The 15248-nt window shown below is 42.4% G+C and overlaps 1 protein-coding gene across 8 annotated transcripts in view; it reads left to right on the plus strand.

The window, feature by feature from the left end:
* The window catches only part of TNIK (TRAF2 and NCK interacting kinase), a 376119-nt gene that overhangs the window by 178260 nt on the left and 182611 nt on the right, over positions 1–15248 (plus strand). The gene's annotated exons all lie outside the window — the stretch shown is intronic.

The raw sequence follows: 15248 nt of genomic DNA on the forward strand, positions 1-15248 counted from the left end.
ACATCCACCTATTATGTGCCAGACCCTATTCTCTATCGTAATCATTTTGCATCTATTAATTCATTTAGCCTTCCTGCCAACCCTACAAAGTAGGAACTTTTATTATCCCTATTATGTAGATGAAGAAAACGAGGCGCTGAGCATGCAGTAACTTCCCCAGGATCACCCAACCAGACACTGGTAGAGGCGGGATTCAAACCGAAGTCCATGCTCCGAACCCCTACATCCCATCAGGAGAGAGTTGAGTGGTGGTCAGCAGTTCGAGAGGAGCCAACAAAGCTGGGGAAGGTATTTCAGGAAGTGAAATGAACATATGGAAAGGCATATAGAGAGTTGGAAGAAGGAGGTTGGAGATGAGAGATGAGTTTTACGTTGGGCATCATTTGGACTGCTGTGATATTTAGGTGGGGATGTCACACTAAGGAGATGATGGGTGGGTGTTTTTGAAGTTACCAGGTGTTCTCTGTTTGGTCTCTTTTTTCTCCACGTTGGCAGACACACACTAGTGCATTCCTTATGTTCCATTTCTGTGTAAGCAGGGAAACGTATCTCAAGAAGGTAGATGTAGTACTACCTTCTAGCTCTTTCCTAAGGGGTTCAGTTGTTTATGAATAGCCCACTCCAATTTAAAAATGAAACAGTATTTTAAATAACAGTGGATGCTATGGGAGTACTTGCCCCCAACCCTTGAGGAAGTCACACTGTGATGGGTATCCAGCCCAATTGTGGCAAGAACCTGAGTGGCTCCCTCCAAACTTGGAAAGATGATGTTAGCAAAGGAAAAATAATTGTCTTCTCAGTTTCTAAGCAGGAATTGAACTGCTTAACGTGAGTGTGCACGTGTGAGTATGCGTGTGGATTGTGAGAGTATCCTCTGTTGAGGTGTAGGAATCAGTATAGATGATTGATCTCCTACATGAAGGAGAAATAAAAATCTTTCTAGATATTCAATATTTCAAAAACTCTCTGATATTTTTTAGGTTAACAAAAGGAAACTTTGTGGCCTCTGGTTTAGGAGAGTCGCTTTAGCTGCCCCTCCCTTAAATTGTTTTTACTCTAATACAGGGGTGAGTAAAGACCATTTTAACAGTGATTGTCCTATATCCCCCTTCTCTCTCAAGATGAAGGCAAATGGAACTCCAGTCTCCCTGGCATAGGCCAGTTCGGTGGTCTTTCATGTAGGGAGTTCTAAAAGAACGCCAGCTGTGGCCATGGCTTGCAGAGTAACTATTTCATATTAAGAGAGAAATCACATTTTGAGACAACCAAGAAAAAAAAATTGCTATTGTATCCATGGTTCTGTTTTAAGTGGTACTACTGAATTAAAGCTTTTCAAGGAAATTAAATATAGAGGCGGGGGTGGGATGGGGACATCGTGTGATGTATGTTAGCTGAAATACCAAGCACTCCAATATAGCATCAATATATAATTTGTATGGTTGCAAATATTATTGGCATAAGCAATTCATGCTGTTGTTTTTTATTTACTTGATTAACAGCGTCTTTGTCATTTTTATCAGTCATGATGCCATTGCAATCTTGCACATTGTGTGTAAAGAATACTCGGGGAAATGTTTCAACTGTGTGTCTGGATGGTATAATGTATTTATTCATTTAGTCAGATGAAATGAAATAGAGAGTGTTTAATATGCATGTCTGCTTTACACTAGATTCTCTAAATAAATTACAGACAGTATTACTCTTTCATTGTAAGAAAAATTATAGTTTGATGTTTTTTCCAGAAGCCGAATGCAGCCATTTTGTACTTTTAATTACAATTTTTTGAAGCTTTTCAAATGAGCTTTGAATAATCCCGAAAATTTTTGTATTGAGATGTCAATAGGAAGACTTTGATAACATTAGTGAGCTGTGTCATATATGAGTTGAATTACTCTGAGCAAGAAATATAATTTTTCTGCTCATGGGGTGACTATACTTCTGGAAAGTGTAAATTGCTGTGACATAGCCATGCCTTTGTATTTGTATCCCTCTATGTAGCAGCCACTGTTTTGGCTACCGAATCACTTCTGAAATCCGTCAGCTACAGTGCCATGGGCACACTGCTGCTCTCCTCTTGCAATGCACTGAGCTCCAGCCTTTGGGTTGTCCATGCCTTCACGTACAGCATTCCACCCACATCTTCTTGCTGAATTGCCATCCCCCTCAGCTTCTCCCAAAAGGAAATTCTGGTTCCTCCCCACAGCTGGTCTCTGCTTACTTAAGTTTAGAAATTATGGAGTCACTGATGTAATTTATGTTCAGGGTTGGGGGACTGGCATCAGAGAAAACCAGAATTGGACAGTAGTTAAAGCAGTAAGAAGAGATTACATTCAGGACTATTGTACCAGGGGGAAAGAGACCTCAGTATAGAATTGGGCTCAGCCCCAAATATTACAAGAAGTGGGAGGATTGGTAGCCAAGGAGCAGGGTATGGTGGTTGGATGGAAAAATTAATCAGAGTAGAGTCATTCTGGCCAACATACCTGGTAGGATGCTTGGTGAAGGCAGTTCCAGGTCTTAGATATTACCTGGGGGCCAGTGGTGAAGAATTCTGGCAATACCAACATGGCAGGATTCTTGCTAAAACTGGGCAATGTAAAGGTGGGCATAGAAGTCCAAAAGTGGAGACCTAGTTGTCGAAAGGATGTAGTAGAGCCAAACTAACGTTTGGCCATGCAGAGACTCATTGTCACTTGTAGTATCGTAAGAGGAAGGATTGCATATGAGATGAGTTGCTAATCAACTCCAAATATGGCTCAAGTCTGAGACAGACTTCTGGGAGGACTCTTCAGTCCTGACGTAAGGCAGTGCAGTGGAAGAGCCATGTTAGGTTCCTTCTGATAAAGAGGGAAAGGGGAGCCAAGGGTTTGGGGCCATGGTCAAAGTTTGGAAGTGGCAGAGAGTAGATGTGAGGTCTGTGTCCATCTTGCTTGCTTATTAGTGAATCCTCAATCCCTAGGGATAGATAGCAGCAGTTCTGTAAATTTGTTAGATGAATGAGTGAATTTCACAGCTGAGGGCACTGGCACATAGAGAGGCTGAACTTCACTCTCTTCTCTTATACATCTCAGTTTTACGAAAAATGACCTTTATTGTTTCTGTCCTATTCAATGGCGATGGTCACTAGAAAATTGTCAGTACTTGCAACAGTATGGACGACACTGTTAACTTATCCATGAGGATATAGGTTGATGGCCATGTAAGTATTTAGTCTCTGGAATCAGAAGGATGAAGACTAAGCATGTTAGTGTCACAATAGAACATTGTAGTCTGGAGACTTGCCTTGAAAGGGAGACTGTTTGAACCCATGACTGTCTCCCATGACTAGAACATTCAGATGGAGAGAGAGGTGCATTGGGAGTACCTGGGAGTATCTGGTTCTCATTTCAGGGTCCTCAGCCCTGCCATGCTCCTTCTTGACTGGGTCTTACCTCTTTTTAAAAGAGGTTGGCCCCTCATTTTCTCTCAGGACCTACCGAGCCAGGAATCCTTTGGTACTACATTGAACCAAGCCAGGTGAAGAAAGTGGCCTGCGCCAGCAGCCTTGGCTGGCTATCTGAGAACCTCTTGGCTCCTCGAAGCAAGATGTCAATTCTGTATTTGCCAACTTGTGTACAGTGACTCATCCCTGCCCCAGAGGGTATATACTGCTATAACTCCAAAATGGTTTGAACACAAACTCTCCTTTCATTTACACCCTGGATAATATTTTTTCTACTAATCCTTACAAATGAAAATGAAAAAAAAAAAAAAGTCACATCCCAATAAATAATACATAGATTTATCTGTCCCAGCTTCTTATCGGTCAATAAAGTCTAGTAAATCTGAAAATGTCATTTGCCATGTCCAGGCTTGTCGTTATAAGAGAAGCATTTTAAATAGTAATCTGAGAGCGAAATGTTTTTGGATTTTATACTGGCCAGGCTGTTCTGAACAGACTCGGAGTGAGAATAGTCAAATATGATAATCATCTGCTTTGGAGAACAGAAGGAAGCCAGTTTAACTTAAGCTGGACCAATTTGCAACTTGGAAGACATTGGCTCTGGTTTCTCAAAGGCCAGGGGAAGGAAGTGTCTTCAAGGCATCCTATGATTTTTTTTTTCCCCAGGTTGTTTATTTCCAAATTTCGATTTGGTTCCCTTTGTGTAAAATGCACTCTTTTCCTGCTAAGACCAGGCTTTCCCATGTAAGCATCCAGATTTCACCACGCGGTTGGATTAGACACTTGGCAAATCTCGCACAAGTGTGGCAGAGCAGGGCTGCATTCTAAATCAGCAGAAGGACACAGTAACGACTATGAGCCCCATAGAGGCATTTCAAATAAAGAAGAGTCCAGCCTGTTCCCTGTCCTGAGGTTGCAGAGCCTTGGGGGACAAACTCATTCCTCCCTACTCTGGGGGAAGGTGAAAGGAAACCCAAAAGGGAGAAGCTTCCAGAAGCTAGGTTTTGTTTTTGTTTTTTTGTTTATTTGCTTGTTTTGCTTTTATTTTAATGCTCCCAAGTAGGAGACCCTAACGCAAGCTTTTTAAATTTTTCAAAATATTGAAGAATTCTTCACCTCCCTGAGCAGTTGTCCCCTGGGAAGGGTGGTGAAATGACAATTCCTGGAAGCTTGAGGAGCTTACATTATTTCTTTTCATTTTGTAAAATTCATGTCCACAGCCCTGTGGTAACAGGGATCTGATGTATGGAAAAGGACTCCCTTCCTTCCTTCTCCTCTCCTTTTCTCCTTCCTTGTCTCCTCCCTCTCTGCTTCCTTCCTTCTTCCCTTTTTCCTTCCTTGTCTCCTTCCCGCTTCTTCTCTTCTGCCCTTTCCCTTTGTCTCTCAACTCTGACAGCAACGTGGGCTGCTGCCCCATTAGCCTGTGCCTCCCCCGGATTCTAGACCATGTGGAGGTGTGCTGACCCGGGAGGAGGTATGTCTAAATTTGAGCTGCCGCGACAGGCTGGTGCCTCTGGAGGCCCCCAGGAGCTGCAGGGTTACTGAGCAGGCAAGTTGTAGATCCTTATCTGGTAATTTTTGCCCTTTACAAAGGAAAAAAAGAATAGTGCTTCTTGAAAGCAAAGGTTCATGGTTTAGGCCAGTTCTGTTCAGACTCAACCACTGGCCATTCCCCTTTCCTGCTGCGTTCCTGTTAACCCTGGTTGCATTAACGTTGGCTTGTCTGTCACTGGTTGCATTTCCAAAAACAAATCCCCTCCTTAGGATGATTTTAATTACCTTTTTCCTGCAACCTTTAGCCATTCTTGCATGTGTACCGGTTAGGAGCATCTGCTTGAACTGCAAATATAAAAAAAATTAAAACGCTTGAAGAATACATTCTTCTTTTCTTCCCCCACCAGACAGTTGTGAAATCTGTTTCCCCAATCAGAACGAATGCAGGTCTGGGACCGCACAGGCCGTGGAAATACCTGTCGGGTCATTAAAGACAAGATTCGAGTTTCACTGGGGAGCCTCTTCTAGCCTGTGGCTTTTCTGAAAAGAAGTCACTGTAGGTTTGAAAATGAGCATCCACACATCTCTTCAAACTGAACATTATCTGCTTTGAAATTCTTTCCAAATTGGTCCTAAGTCACAATTCTTCCAGATTTCCTTTTATTATTTGAAATATTTTCAGTATTTGATTCTTTAAACAGCAAGCAGCTGTGCCAGTTTTTTTGGATTTTGTCATTTGCCAGCTTTTTCTTTTGAAAATACACTTCATGCACCATATTCTGTTTCTTGGTGCCTATGGTGGAGAGAAGTGGCATTCACTTGCACATGAGGAATGGCAACAGGATCCTCCCTTCCTCTAGTAAATGAGTGGTGGGTCCGTATTTTTGTGCCATGAAGAGAAGCACTTCCTGTCCTCAAGGTGGAGGTGTTCGGTTGAGGTGACACAGATTGTTCTCAGGAGTTGGCCACCTGTAGGCCTCACTCAACAGCCTCTGAAGGGAACTCCTCCCACCACCTCTCAAATGGCTGAGGTCTGAAATGCTGTGGGTCAGCTTGGGGGAATGTTCCACAGCGGTTCTGGGTCTCCATTTCCTGAGCTGTAAATTGAGTTGATCTAAATGTGTCTCCGGGAGCTCCTTAATCTCTAAAACACAGGACTGTGGCTTCATTCCTCTGTGTTGAGGGGCTATCCCCCTTTAGAACGAACACATAGTTGTACATTCAGCTGTGCTTATTCATTTATTCCACCGTCTAAGCTAGTTTGTGGAATCCCTTTCTAATTTTCGAGCCTCCAGAGGTGAGTTTTGCATAGAGGATGGAAAGCCCAAGGGACCTGGGGCTGTGGGGCCTGGTGGTAGTGGGGGAGGAGCACCACTACATGCAGACTTCCTTGTTTCATGGCTCTCCCAGGTGCTAGTCTTAACTCCTGGGATCTGGCCCAAGCTTTTACCTCTCTAGCTCCACAGCTCCCTGCTGCATATCCAGTGAGCCGGCCTCAAGGAAGCCCTGGTCCCCCCACTCCCCACCCCTCCGTGTGCCAGGATCCTACCAAGCCCTCCTACTTCCAGTCTCTAAGGGTTGTTTCCTATCCACTTGCCCCAGGCCAGGGTAAGAAACCTTCATGTGGCCTCTCATAATTCCTTGGACTCTCTTCTAATAATGGCTCTTCTCAGTAACAGTGTGATATCTTTACCTGTCTACGGCCTTCACCATACTGTTCACTTCGCAAGGAAAGGAATTGTGTAGTTTTTTTGTTTTGTTTTGTTTTGTTTTGTTTTGTTTTACATCACTGCATACAGGCATTATCTGTCCAATTCCAGGTGCTCCATAAGTATTTGTTGAATGGATAAATGAACACATGGAGGTTAAAAAAAATTAACATCGTTGAAAGCATTTTTTTTTAAATCATTGAAATTTGAGAGGCCTACCTTTTTTCTTCCTCACAGAGAGAGTTGCAATCTGGCATAGTGAGCATACACTTGATATTTCTCCTAATTAATGCCCTTTCTTAACCCTCTCTAAGTCTTGACTCATTCCAAAAAGGTTGAAAGCCTTTAGGCAAACAAGTCTGATTTTATATCTCCCTATGAACAAAAACGTCTACAAGTCTCTGGTCAAGTCTCTGGGCAGGGTTTTTACAGGTAACATCACATACATCAACACTGGCTCTATTACTTGAGAATCTCAAGTAATAGATTTTTTATTTATTTTTATTTTTTTATTTATTTTTTTGAGCTAGAAAGTACCTTGAAATTTATATAGCTAAAAATCACTTATTTTTAAGTCTGGGAATGCCGTGGTGACTTTTTGAGGTGACAAAGGTTATGAATTAGAAGGCTTATTGCTTGTCTTTAGGCTGGCTTATCTGGAGACTCAAGGTGGCTGTTGAAGTTCCATGTGTCAGATGCGGGTATGATAATGTCCAGCAGCATAAGAGGGTCTCTATCTTTCTGTGGGTGTTTCATCGGCAAGGAAACTTCTCCCAGAAGGCCTCCTGCAGATTTTGCCTCCTCTCTTTTAGTTAGAATGGGTCCCGTTCGCCCCTAAGACTATCACTTGCAAGGGGGCTCAGATTACCAAGATAGGTCAGGATTTATACCTGAATTTGGAATAATGTCCTTTCATTGAGGGGTGGATCATATGACAAAATTGTGGGTCCCTTCTCCAGGTAGAAGGTGAGAAAAAAAATTTTTTTTTTGATAGACAACCAACTACATAGTAACAGACCTTGGACTCGAATCCCTTTTCTGATTCCCCATAAATGCATTAGTAACGCTGCTTCCCACAGGGCTTCAACCACAGGGCTTTGCAAATGCTACTCCCCTTGGAAAGCCAGGTGAAATCCCTTCAGGTTAGGAAGGGGGTTTCTTTCTTGCTGATTCTGCCCTGAACAACTGAGAGAAGTTGCTTCCAGACATTGATCTTTCATCTCGCAGAGTATTTTTAGGAGTCGTGATAGAATTTTTTTGTTTGTTTTATTTATGGGCTCTGGAGGGCAAGCAGATAAATTGAGATGTGGAATGCCAGCTTTTGTTCTTTCTGTCAATGTCCAGATGAAAGTGATGAGGAATGGCATTCAGGCTCATTTCAGAGAGGAGGTGGGGTGGGGTAGGGTGCGGTGTGATGGGAGGCGTGTGGGCACTCGAGAGACAGGCAGAAGCGCTAAATCTGATTGTTTTATTAAAAGGTCAGTGAAATCAAACAGCGCAGACAGGTTTTACAAACCCAACTAAGAAAAAGTAAGCCTCTCTAGGTCAGTCCATCCTTGCCCTAGGATGGCTAATCAGCACAGCAGTGACATATCCTCTGGAGGGGTCTCTGGTGAGCAGAGCTAGACCATAGTCCTGGACTTGCTTCCAGTGCCCCCAGAATGATCTACTGTTGACCGCACTCTTGGGTTAAGACCAAAAAGGTTATAAACGGGAGTATTCATATTTGACTCCTATTGTTTATATAATCTGACATCTTCCTGTTATCCAGGAGTTAGGTTAAATGTTGCCTCCTTGGAGAGACTTTTTCTATCTAAACCAATGTAAAATTTTGTATCCACTCCCCCGAGACCTACCTCCCTGCCCTTGGGTTTTGACACCTGTTTTGTTTTCTAAATACCACACATCTTAGTCTGAAATGATCTTCATTTATGTATTTACTTCGTGTGTTTACTTTTAACTTCATTAGAACAAGAGTGTTAATTGCCTTGCCTATTGCTGTAGCTCTAACACCTAGAACGATGCCCCGTAGGATAGGTGCTCAGTTGTTGAGTGGATGAGTCATACTTTTTATACAAGGGAGTCAGACTTTATATAAGAAAGACAGGAAATTAAAATCAATTTCTTTACCCTTGGTATTATAGCATGGCCACTTGCCTTGTTTTAGCAAAAATGATACTCATTTATCCATACATCCACCCAACAAGTATTTGTCGATTACTTACTAGAAACTTTTTTTGGTGCTGAGGCCACTATTTGAAAGTAGACTGACATTTAATAGAGGAGACAGACATGTAAAGGAGTAAATGTGCAGATACCATGATTAAAATTACTTATAAGGAAAGGAGGAAATGATTGATTCTGCCTGGGATGAAATGTCAGGAAGACCCAAGAAAATAATGCTTGGGTTGGATCATGAAATAGATGTGACTGTTTACCAAAGGGAGAGAAAAGGAGAGAAATTTTGGAAAGAAAATAAGCATGAACAAAGATGTAGAAATGTGGCATCACTTGGAAGGATGGGAAAAATGCTTTAGTCCCAAATGGCCAGAAAATAGCCTGGTAAGGATGAAAGTGTGGGGAGGGGATAGTAGAGCCAAAGCTGAGACTGAAGAGCCAGGCAGAGGCCATGTATGGGTGTTTTGTATATTATATTAAGGATTTTTACTTTGTCCATAAAATAGATACAAATAGAATATGAAGAGCTATCAGGACATTTACACTAGGCAATGTATTTATCAGTGTTGTGTCTTAGAGACATCATTTATGAAAATATTACTGGTTAGATAAGAACAGAGCTGGCTTGATTCATGGCTTCTCTCATAGCCCTGTGTTGATTTATGGGCCATCATCCATCTGGTAGAAGTTTCTAGCGGCAGCTGTCCTTTTCTTTTTTTCCTTTCTTGCCTTTTAAAAATCAGTGCCTTTGATGAAGATGTTGGAGGCCTAAATGTGGAATTTATAAATGACACAAAAGTGACAGAGATCACTAATCTGTGGGTTGATAAAATTAAAATTATATTAATGGGGTAGAAGCACTGTGAACCAAGATGATATTGTCTATGGACAAATGTAACACCATGAAATGAACTCCACAAGTGAGGAGAAGGAGAAAGGTATCCTTATAAGCAACTCTTCTGAAAAATGCATGGGTGTTGTCCAGCTCAGGGGAGTGAACAGCTCACCTGCCTCTGTCCAGCACCGAGGTCGGGTTTGGGTCTCCAAATTTTAGCAGGGATATTGACCATGTGGAGGTACTTCTGGTGGAAGAAAATAGTCAAAATGATGATGAGTTTGGGATCCATCTGATATTTAAGTAATAGTTTATAGAAACTAAGGCTAATTATCTGGGGAAAAGATATCTGAGACATGAGATCAACCTTTAAATGTTTGAAAAACATGTGTAAGAGAGCTTGGAAAAGACTTAGGATGACTTAGTGGTCAAAAGAAATGCACTAACTGTCTGCTGTGTGTCTGGTATTCTGCTATGGAGATTGACAAGAATTACTCTGTTGTTAGGGCACCCTGCACCTGTTGGTGTCTGTTGGATGCATGTAAGTGTGATTCATGTGCTTGCTGAGTGGAAAGAGGTAACAGATGAGAGTAGACAAATTCTGGGGCTACATGATAAAGGACCACTCATGTCATAGTAAAGGAAAATCTAAATGTCTCATGTTTGCTGGGTTTCGTGAATTAAACTTCCTTTGTATGTCTACTTTGGAACACAGATGCGGTCAGAAGAGTACTGGATTTGGAGTAAGGAGCTCTTTGTTGGGAAGCAGGTTCCTGCCACTTCCTAATATTACCCTGTTAAGACACTTGTGGTGTCTAAATCTCAGCCTTAAAGTAACATCCTGTGTTCAGTAGGTTCAACTCTAAGTGAACCAGTCCTTTATCACTGCATGCATCGTCTCTAATTCTGAGTCCCTATGCAGTTGAAAGTGGTGATGAAGGAAATATTATTATTTATGGCGGAAGATTTTACTAGCATTTGCCACAGAGATGAGATTCTTTATTGAGTATCAATCTTGTCCTGTGTTGTATGCAAGGGACTATATGAAAATCTTTGTAAGTTTTGACGGCTGCCTCGAGTAAAACTATGTTTATCCAATATTCCAATGAGTACTACCACTATGGGTATGATTATTGGGATATAATGAATCGGGAAAAAGAAGGATTCATTTCCTTTAAGTAATTGGATCATATGGATAATATATTTCCACGTTTGCTTAGAATAACTAAGTTCCCATCTCTATACCTAAAACCTTTAAAATGAAAATATGACAGTAAAAAAACAAACATTTGAACAAACAAGTGGAGTTGGTATACATGAATAAGTATGCTAACTTTTTTAGCATCTCCCTAAAATGTACCAGTTGCTGTTTTGGGTTCTTTCTATGTGCTACTCATTTCATGAACAGAGAAGCCCTGAGAAATAAGGACAGATGAAGATACGAGGCTCGTGGAGTAACTTCCTAGATTCATGTGGCTTTATAACTAGCAGACCAGGGACTTAACTCTAAATCTGGGACTTCAGAACCTTTGTGGTTTTTTTTTTTTCATTCCAATCAGGAAAGCTTTATGGATATAACTGGGAAGACAAAGGATGCAGCTGGACCTACTGGGGACTCACAGTTTACAGTGTTAGTGAAAATAGCAGAATTATATCCCAGAATTTTACCATGGCATGTCTCACCATCCTTTGAATTATCATCCTTTCAAAGAGATAAAAAGATTAATAGGTAGATAGATGAAGAGACAAATGACAGGCAAATGGGTGGATTTATGAGTGTATGGACACGCTGACAGAAAGTTGTATTAGCAGATTCAGAACTTTCTGTTGAAGTTAAAATTATACATGCGAGGTTGCCAAACTTACTGCTATTATTGCTTCTCTTCAGCATTGGGTAGAAGGCAGTTTGTGAAAAGGATTTGTAATCTTTTCTGTGTATCATATGCACTTCTGTGCAGCTGTGTTATTACAGATATTTTTGTTGAAGTCTGTCAGTCTCCCTATTCCTTAGTGAAATAGGGTAGGCTACAGGGTAGGCTGGCCGTCTCTAAGCAACATTTCACTAAAAATGGCAGCAGTGTTGAGGAATATGGTGGAAAATACTACTGCCACCCCCACCTACCCACCACTCCTACTTAGAGAAAGGGCTTTCCATTAATTCTTACTTAAATCTCAAAGCAACTGGAAGTGACTAGGTTTAACTTCACTTAAAGACGAAGCAGGTTGCACAGGGACGTGCCCAAGCGGCAGAGAAGACCCCTGGCTCGGGGTCCTGAGGTTGGGGTTTTGCTTGCTCTGCTGCTCAACAGCATAAAAATGGACTGGCTGAGTGTTCCTCACTGCTGAGTCTCCAGCGCTTAACACCGAGCTCTAAACAGTAGGGCTTTGCTGGAGGAAGAAAGGAAAGGAGACAGATTTCTAGAAAAGATAATTTGTAAACTTACATAATCTATTATTAGTCACCCTAGATTTTTGTGAAATACCTAATACAAAATAAGCTCTTGGTCTAGGAAAAGATTTGAAAATAAAAATCTATAGTATTTCAGCAGTAACCCTAGTTATCTGGTAAGAAGTTCCAAAGTAGTTGGCTTTGGAAAAACACTCCATCTGACCCAAAGGAATGTCATAAAGCATTTTAGCCATTAAAGGAAAGGAAGGTTCTATTGAGTTTCTGAAATGCTGCATGAACCCATTTGTTTAAACACTGAAGTGTCTTAGATTTTAATGAACCTAACTGAAAATTTAGCTAAAAACAACTCATTGGGAACCAGATGGTGCAGCCACCATTGTGAGCTGAGCTCAACTCTCTTGTTTTCTGAAGTGCACATCAATTTAGCTGCCCAGAACTCACGGGACAAAGATGCAATTAATTCTCGTAGCCTCTGTCCCCTTGTCACCCTGTCCACCCCATCCCTGCCAAATCACACAAACTTACCCTCTTGAAAATTAATGCCCTCAGTAAAGTGTGTGTGTGTGTGTGTGTGTGTGTCTGTCTGTCTGTCTGTCTGTCGTTGGTCAGTCTTAGGGAGGAGGAAGGGGTAGGAAAGGATGCCATTTCCCCAGGTTTTCATCTTACATGGGATGTGTGGGACAGCCAACACCCGACACTGCCGGTGAGCACTTACTTCTAGGGCTTTGGTTAATGAGGGCAAGAAGACTGATGGAAGGCTTTTGAGGAGTGCAAAGCTAGTTATAGCTTCACTAGATCTCTCAAAGAGCATTGGGTGAGAGGTGAGGGCAATGAAAACAGACAATGGCAGAATTTAAAACTGCAATTCTGTGATATTATACAGAGTGCCTGGGCAAAAGTAGAAAAAGTGAGTACTTTTTAGTTGTGGATACCACCTTTCAGTGTTGCCCTAATTTCTGTGAAGTCTTGACCTTTAGCCACGTGGTTATTAGACAAATCATTTGTTTCTTTTCCTCCCTTCTGTATACTAATATGCTGGGGCATTCCGGTCCATGTTTGGGTCTTTAGGTCTTCCCAACACATGTGTGAAGCAAACTATAAGGCACAAGAATTCTTTCAACCCTCTTTGTTCAGGAGCTCAATGTTGGAGGCTCATCACATCTTTGGTTGGCATGGCGGGATTCCTACGCGGGTCAGTTTCTAGGCCTTCTGGCAGTTTTCAGAGGTAGTATCAACTGCCAGTTGACAACTGCCAATTCTTCCTTATTTCTAAAATCTAAGGCTTACTCCATCATCCATGAGATAGATCCCGGACGATGGCCCCTGAAAGACCAATAAGGCTGTCTCTTCCTGGAAGGTGATGTTTAAGTGTTAGATCTGTGCTTATAGCTTGGTGTCAGCACTCTGCCTGAATGTCAGGCTTATGTCTAAGATTTATTCCCTAAATAGTAAGCACACACTGTGGTGCACACACACACACACACACACACACACACAGAACAACACATGGTCATTGACTTGGTGGGACATAAGCTGTTCATCTGGAAATCACACACAGGTCATTACACCACATTACAAAGCTGGCAGACGCGTGGACAGTTACAGGGGGAAATCACACTCCAGTGGCCTGTGTGTGGGAAACTCAACCGAGCAGTACGAGGGGCAGACAAGGATAATTGGTTGCTGATTTGTAATAAGATCACCGTCATCGAATTGTATACGTCACCAGGAAGATAAACACCACTTAGTGTATCCAATAGTTTCTGAGAGGGTCAGGGAAACAGAAAGAAAAATCATGGGAACCAGGCTGAATGGGCAGAAAGGGGGTAGGCCGAGGCGTGGTGTCCCTGGAAGAGATGGAGAGAATCGGACTTGGCTTGAAAGAACTTCCCTTTTATCTATTGTAAGTTGGAACTTGGCTGATCCTCATCGAGAAGAGCCTGAGCTTTGCTTTTCCTTTTCCAGTTTCCCAGGCAGCTTGCACAGTGGCTGCAGGCAGTTGTTTTGAGGGCTAGGGCCCTGTTGGCTCTTCTTTCTTTGACTGACACGGTGTGGGGGGAGGGGGGGTGTTGAAAATAGGAGAGGGCAATCAGAAAAACAAGAGAGGGAAAAACAAACAAGTTATCCTCCCATCTCCTGGATCTTTGTTACTTGGATTTTCTCTCCGAAAGCTGATTTGGGTCAGTCAAGAAATTTTTAGTGGGAGACCGTGGTTTTATAAAGGTTCTTTGTTTATCGACGCAAAGGGCCTTGGGAATGTGGATTGCCTTTTTCTGTTTCTCCACAGTGGTGGGAGTTCTAGATAAAATATTAATCATGAAGTTTGCTTTATCATTTCCAGTTGCACAGAGATATTAAGAGTTATGACCACGAGGCCTTGGTACAACTATATTTTACTGCCCACATGTCTTCCGAGAGATGACACATATGCTTTACATTTTGCTGCCATTATTCTTCATGAGATCTCGGGGCATCAATCATCACTGTAGTGGAAAAATGAAGACGAGGGGAGAGAAAAAAAAACACCCATCTGTAAGAACAAAATGATGTGTTTGTCTGCGGTGGTAAGGGACAGTCTCTGACTGCAGAAACTAAAAAAGGCTCCCTGACTTGTACCTCTGGAATGAGACTCATCAGCAGTGAAACCAGAACCCCGACTAACGGTTGGTATTGCAGAGGTGTTTCGAGAAGCTGGGCTGCTGACAGCATATGCGGGATTCAATTCCCTTGGGCAGTGTAATGCAATCACAGAGTCTGGGACGCAAGGAAAGAGTAGGGAGGCCTCCCCTCCCGAGTGTCACATCAGGTGTGGCCCGGTTTATGGCAAAGATGAATGGGGTGTTAATGCTGCGAGGGAAGGTGCTCTGGGGTGGGTGGCTTCCCTGGCGCCCGGTGGCCATGTGGGAACCCTACTGGGCTTTTCAAGTGGCATGGATTCTCAAGTTCCCGACATGTCCAGTTTGCTTTCATTGTCCTCGGAATGTTATTTTCTATTCTGAGAAGCTGGATCAGAGGACAGAGGGCTGTGATGAGCACAAATACAATTAAATTAGGACGACAGTAATGATGGTTATCATGGCCTGAGTGCCAGCCTGTGTTTTCCGTGGACTCTCTCCCAGCAACTCTATGGGATGGGAGATGTTATTCTTCTTAGATGGGGAGACTGAGGCCCCAAATGGG

The sequence above is a fragment of the Vulpes vulpes genome, chromosome 3 (genome assembly GCF_048418805.1).
Source record: "Vulpes vulpes isolate BD-2025 chromosome 3, VulVul3, whole genome shotgun sequence".
Classification (NCBI taxonomy): Eukaryota; Metazoa; Chordata; class Mammalia; order Carnivora; family Canidae; genus Vulpes; species Vulpes vulpes.